Genomic DNA, 6,472 nt, shown 5'->3' on the forward strand with positions numbered 1-6,472 from the left:
ATTTGGAGCAGAGTCCGAAGAGGAAGAAGAGAACCAGCATTTTAATTCTTGATTTCCCTCGTCTGTCTGGATGGGTTTTAGATGGACCTGGAGGGTCTCGGTAGCCCCCTCTGTCTCTAACAACTGACACGCATTTATTGAGGGCCTGAGTGCCAGGCACCGTGCTAAGCACAGAGTGTACAAAGCATGACTCTGCCACCTAAAGTCACATACGCTCCATTTCTTCCCTCCCTCCCCAGGTTCTCTGATACTTTAAGGGCTTCTGAGGGGAAGGAGCAGTCTCTCTGCCTTAACTGATTCCCCAGTTTTGGGTGTCTGTCATGTCCCAGTTCCATTTAACCATCTAAAAGTCATATTAGTTTTTACAAAGGAGCGTTTATTTCAAAGGTATAATAGGAACAAATATTTTCCCCAGCACATAATCCTACGCCCTGTATCAGTGATGGCAAACCCTTTAGAGACCAAGTGTCCAAAGTGCAACCCTCATGCCTCATATGAGCCCCCTCCTCCCCGCTTTACCCCAGACAGGGGAGGGAGAAAGCACTCCCACTGGGCTGCTGGGCAGAGGGGCAGGTGATGGGACAAATATTCTGGGAGAGCCCCCTCTGGTACATGTGCCATAGGTTTGCCAACATGGCCCCATTCCGTTTCAGTCTGGGGAGGGGATGGGGATAAGTTCACAACTTAATTCAGTTCCTCTATAGCCATGGTCCCACCAACTTGCAGGTCCAAAGCCCCTTGGGTTTATGTCTTGGCACCATAGTATCTAGGACTTCTCTGCCTGGTGGGCTACAACATCCAGCCAGGAATCCTGCCTCCGTGGTCTCTATGGCTCAGGTTCCCAGGGCTGGAGACTCCACCACTTGCACCTTAAAAGGATAAATGAAAGTGACCCAAACCCCAAGGCCCTTTCTTGGGCCATAGACCCCAAAGTCAAGGAAGAGAAAGGTAGCCCTCTCCCACCACAGCTCAGTGAAGACAGTCTGTGCTGTGGGTAAACCAGAACTTCACGCCTCCTCCTCCACTGAACACTTCCAGAAAACAAAATGGTGTCCTATGGCGATAGTCTTAAAAACTCAGCCTGTTCTGGCTTTGCCCCTGATGGAAAAGGCTGTTCTCTTCCGAATAGGAGGCAAACACAGAATGTCTTCTCCCGGGCGCAGGTCCTAGGTGTCTCCCACATGGATGCCCTCCATTCTAGGTGATCTGAGCTTCACCAAAGGGCAAAAGAGAGGGAAAAGATCATGCCTGCTCTCCAGGAGCTCGGACACCCAGAAAGGCCTTTCCATTTGGTAGAACACAGGTCAGCCCCACCAGATTCTGAAATGGTTTGGGTGGGAAAGTAGGTTGACCACCAGATAATGACTGGAGTTCTTGGGACCCTTCCCATACTAAGTTGGAGCTTTGGGGCTGAGTCCTGGATCCTGCTAGCTGGAGAAAGCGAGTTTAAAAAGAGAGATTCAACTCTCTCTGTCTAATGAGCTGGCTGGCAAGTCTGTGTCCCCGAAGAGGCAGCCTCCAGGGGTCAGATTCTGGGAGCAGACAGATCTCTGCTTGTAGAAAGAAAACTGTTTTTTCCTTAATCGAGTGCCTGGGCGTGAGGACCTGCCCTTCTCACTAAAAGAGCTGATGCTGCCCCTCTGGGCTCTGTATTTAAAGCTGCCCACTCTCCTCTTTCTATGAGAAAGCGCTCAGGACCACAGGGGGGGCTTCTAGTGAGGGACAGCCGTGAGAAGGACCAAGGCGACAGATCGGGAAGGAATAAAACACTCCAAGGGACTTCCGGGGCACAGGCCCGATAATCAGGTTGACATACCCAGAAGACCCTGTCGGCCCAGCGTGCTGGATTCATTCATGCACATGTGTGTTCTGGCTCACAGCATTTATTACTTCTGTGCTCCTCCGCCAGCTTGCCCTGCAAACACAGCTCCAATAGGTTTCTTTTTAAAGTTTGTTTACTTTTTATAACCCTTATCTTCTATCTTTTTTTATTTATCTTATCTTCTATCTTGGAGTCAATACTGTGTTTTGGCTCCAAGGCAGAAGGATGGTAAGGGTGGGCAATGAGGGTCAAGTGACTTGCCCAGGGTCACACTGCTAAGAAGTGTCTGAGGTCAAATTTGAACCTAGGACCTCCCATCTCTAGGCCTGACTCTCACTCCACAGAGCTACCCAGCTGCCCCCTCTTACCTTCTATCTTAGTGTTGCTTCTAAGACAGAAGAGCAATAAGAGCAATTGGGGATAAATGACTTGCCCAGGGACACCCAGCTAGGAATTATCTGAGGTCAGATTTGAACCCACATCTTCCCAACTCCAAGTCGGGCACTCTATCCACTATGGTACCTAGCTGCCCCATCCCAATAGGTTTCTACTCTTCTCACTGATGCTATGTGTGCTTGCGAGAAGGTGTGTCCCATATTTATGGGGCTCTCTCAGAAAGCCGTGAGATCAAAGCTGAGGATACACACAAAAGGTACCAATTGGCCAATTCAAGATCTCTTCTTTCTCATGGCAACAGTGGGATGATATGTTGTGAGCCTCAAGATGGGTAGGGAAGCCTTGGGCTCTTATCATTGGCTGCTAGGCATCCCATACATAAATGGCATCTCATGTTGGGGGAACGAAAAAGAAAGTGCGAGATCCCCTTCGTTGGAGGACTTTGGGCCAAGGTTGGATGACTCCCTGGGCGGCGGGCCATAGAAGGGAATCTTGCTTGGATTCAGGCTGGACTCGACAAATCCCTTCCCAGGGTGAGATGCTGTGCCTTGGAAGACTCCTGCCTTTGCCTCTGGCTAGGCCTCCTACCAGAGGGTAGGAGGCGATGATGGATGGATTCTGGGAATATCCTTTGTTCGCCTGAAGGATTGGCAGCACCGGCTAAAGCTGATGCAACTGTCCGGGCCAGTGAGCTCAGCCTGTCTTGGGCACACGAGAATCTTCACACCTGGCTTCCCATCCTCCCCCCCTTATTTGGCTAGGAGGCAGCTCTCCCTCAAACGAGAGCAGGCCCTAACCTCAAAAGAGGCCAAGATCATTAAACTCCCTCTCGCCCTCCCTTCCAAGCAGAGAATTGGCTCATGGAGAATTCTGGCAGCCTGGAACGGCACCGGAGGACGGAGAACGGTCAGGTCAAATCCTGGAACAAGATGGTTACAAGGAGACAGAGAGCTCCTGTAGGGCCTCGCTCTCAACCCTCAGTCTAGCTCATCCATTTTGCCCCCAGGCTCTCTGTGGAGGAGTCAGAAAGAATGGAAAAAATCTTCTAGGTCAGCCTGGCTCAGACTGGATGAGATGTAGGCCCCCTCTCTAGAGATCCCGAATTGGGAGGGGTGTCAGGAATCTGCAGATTGAAATCTTGGAACAGAAGTTTTCTAGATGTGCCACACTCTGACCCCCTCCCCCATTTTATGGACAAGGAAACTGAGGCCAGGGAGGTGCGAGGCCTTGCCTAAGGTATCACATGGAGCAAGTGGCCAAGCTGGGCCTTGAAAACCTGGGATTTTCCTGGAGGACTCACCTGCCTCAGAGACGTGGGTAGGAAACCAGAGGAGGGCCTCGGAATCTTCTCAGCCTTCAGGCATGACCACCCTTTCCTAACCTTTCTCTGGAGGGAGAGACGAGACCGATTTGGGGGACTCCTGTCCTCTCTGGAGATAAAGAGCATTAGGGGCCCATTTCCCCTTTCCTCAGCCTCTCCCCCTTCACAGCAAGGATCCCCCCAAACAGGGACACAGCCAGCCTTTCTCCCCTAGAGTCGTCACTCCAGCATTGGCCATCACAACCCCAGCAGCAGCTCCAGGGAGGCTTGAGGCAATGAACCAGCCATGGCTCTCATTAACTTCCTTTCCCTTCTCTTCCTAGGGGACCCCCTCCCCCCTCCAGTCCCTTCTCCCCGGCTTCTCCAGGCCTTTCTTCCCTGGCCCCACCCCCAACCCGGTCTCCATCTCTCCTGCCTGGGCAGCTGATGCAATCGGAGAGGCCAGTGAGCTCAGCCCAGGCTGTGCTGACAGGTAACCAGCCCAGCACACACACATCCAGACCTCAGTCAGCAATCCTGGGCCCACACACCCCCGAGAAGGAGGGGAGTCATGGGGGGCGGGGAAGGAAGCCAGGAGTTCTCCTCTTTCTCCTTGGGCTGCCCACTAGGGAGAGTAAAGCCCAGCAGGCCTGAGTGGGGCCTGAGCTGCCCACTAGGGAGAGTAAAGCCCAGCAGGCCTGAGCGGGCCTGGCCCCCAGGAGCTCTCCTCTTTCATCCTCAGGGCTCCAGCTAACTCACTGCCCTAGTTCACAGGGGGAGATAAAAGCCTGGTTCATGAGAGTTGAGCTGTTTCCTCATCAGGCTGTGAGGCCATAGTGGGGCTCTTTGCTGTAGTGTTCAGCACTGCGTTCGGAACATGAAGAACATAATGGGGCCAGAGGGCCTGTTTCTGTTTCCTCATACGTTCTTTGTTTTTTTTTTTTAAACTCTTACCTTCTGCCTTAGAATCACTACTGTGTATAGGCTCCAAGGCAGAAGAGTGGTCAGGGTGGGCAATGGGGGTCAAGTGACTTGCCCAGGGTCACACAGCTGGGAAGTGTCTGAGGCCAGATTTGAACCTAGGACCTCCCGTGTCTAGGCCTGGCTCTCAAACCACTGAGCTACCCAGCTGCCCCCTCCCCATACATTCTAAAGAATCACTGGGCAATATTCCTGTGGGGAACAGGGGCTGGATTGCCTCTGGAAAAGGCATTATTCTTTTAGTGACCCAGAGACTATCTCTGAGAAAGAGACATTCTGGGGGCCAACGTTCATGGGGTTCACCTTCCCCCCATGGCAACCAACGTCCAATCCTCTGCCAGCCCATCGGGGATCTCCAGGCTACTGCCATCGAGCGCCCTCTGGAAACCAGCGTCACTGGATCAAAGAAAGTATAGCAGGCGGTGGGAGGGCATAAGAAGGTAAAAAGAAAGTGAGAAGGTTCGAGGGGAAAGAGAAGGAGTTCAGCCTGGAGCATGCTGAGCTGAGGATGTCTCCTGGGCATCCAGCTCAAGATTCTACTTGGCACTGCACGACTGGAGGCTGGCAGGGAGGTTGGGGCTGCCTCAATGGGGTCGGAGCCTTATTAGTGGAGGGACGATAACTCAATCCATGGGGGCTGAGGAGAGGCCAAGCGAGGAAGCAGAGGAGGGGAGGAGAAGAGGGCCACGGACGGGGCCCTGAGGGATGAGCTAACTGAAGATCCAGCAAAAGGGACTGAGCAGGAGCAGACAGAGAGGAAGGAAGAGAACCCGGAGAGAGCGGTGCCCCAAGCCCTGGAGAGAATATCGAGGAAAGAGGGCTCCACAGTGCCAAAGGCTGCGGGGAAGACTGCAGAGAAAAGGCCTTTGGGTTTGGCAGTGAAGACTTAAATAGGGGGCAGTGAGGACACTCAGTGGATTGAAAGCCAGGCCTAGACACGGGAGGTCTTGGGTTCAAATCTAACTGTAGGCACTTCCCAGCTGTATGACCCTGGACAAGTCACTTCACTCCCTTTGCCTAGCCCTTCCTTCTCTTCTGCCTCGACACTACTACACAATACTGATTCTAAGACAGAAAGTCAGAGTTTTTCTTTTTTTTAAGAGTTAAATAGGTCACTTTGGAGAGGGCAGTTTTGGTGGAATGCTGAGGTCGGAAGCCCGCTGGCAGAGGAGATGGTGGAAGGAAGAGAAAATGGAGACACCTGTGGAAGATGGCCTTTTCGGGAACTTTAGTCCCCAGGCAGAGGTGGAAGGGGATGGTGGTTAATGACTATGAAAGGTTCAAGTGAGCGTGTTTCGAGGATGGGGCAGACGTGGGCATGTTTGTGGGCAGCAGAGAAGAGGGAGGGAGTCACTAAGTGAGTGAGAGAGGATGCTGGGGCCCATTTGTGGAAGGAGACAGGATGGAAGGGGGTCACGTGTGCTGCCACAGAAGTTTGCCTTGACCAGAAGAAGGGGCGCTTCTTCAGAGAGCCGGGGGGAGCGTCCCCATCGAGGGGCCTAAATCATGGCAGAGGGCAAAGGGAGAGGCGGGGAGTGGGCAGACTGTACCTACCTTGCAGGGCTGCTGTAAGGATCAAACGAGCTCCTCTTTGGAGAGCCCTTCGCACCGCGCCTGACCCGTCATTCTTTTCTTCCTTCTCTCCTGGCTTGTGCGGAGCCTTCATTAGCTGCTGCCCCTCCTTCGGCCTCTGCGCACATAGCACTGCGCCATTTCTTTTGTGCTCGTCATCTACCACTTGCCTCTGTTTCCCTCCTCCGTGCGTATCCTTTTTATTCGTTAAATCTAAATAGATGGAAACGGGGTCCAGGGAGTCGGGGCTGGTTGGAAGTGAGCCTGGCTGCCAGAAAGAGAGCAGAATCATCAATGAGAGGAGGAGGAGGAGGAGGAGGAAGAGGAGGAGGAGGAGGAGGAGGAAGAGGAGGAGGAGGAGGAGGAGGAGGCAGTGGAGAAGGCCTGCTGATGGACCCACG

General features: G+C 53.1%; 1 long non-coding RNA gene across 1 annotated transcript; it reads right to left on the minus strand.

The window, feature by feature from the left end:
- Positions 1–355: 355 nt before the first annotated feature.
- Positions 356–6,334, minus strand: LOC123234521. The gene is made up of 3 exons (XR_006505341.1): positions 6,054–6,334; positions 3,519–3,605; positions 356–1,915 (listed from the first exon to the last, which is right to left on the minus strand). It is a non-coding gene; the product is annotated as an uncharacterized LOC123234521 (long non-coding RNA).
- Between the last annotated feature and the right edge of the window lie 138 nt (positions 6,335–6,472).

Source organism: Gracilinanus agilis, chromosome 2 (genome assembly GCF_016433145.1).
Source record: "Gracilinanus agilis isolate LMUSP501 chromosome 2, AgileGrace, whole genome shotgun sequence".
Classification (NCBI taxonomy): domain Eukaryota; kingdom Metazoa; phylum Chordata; class Mammalia; order Didelphimorphia; family Didelphidae; genus Gracilinanus; species Gracilinanus agilis.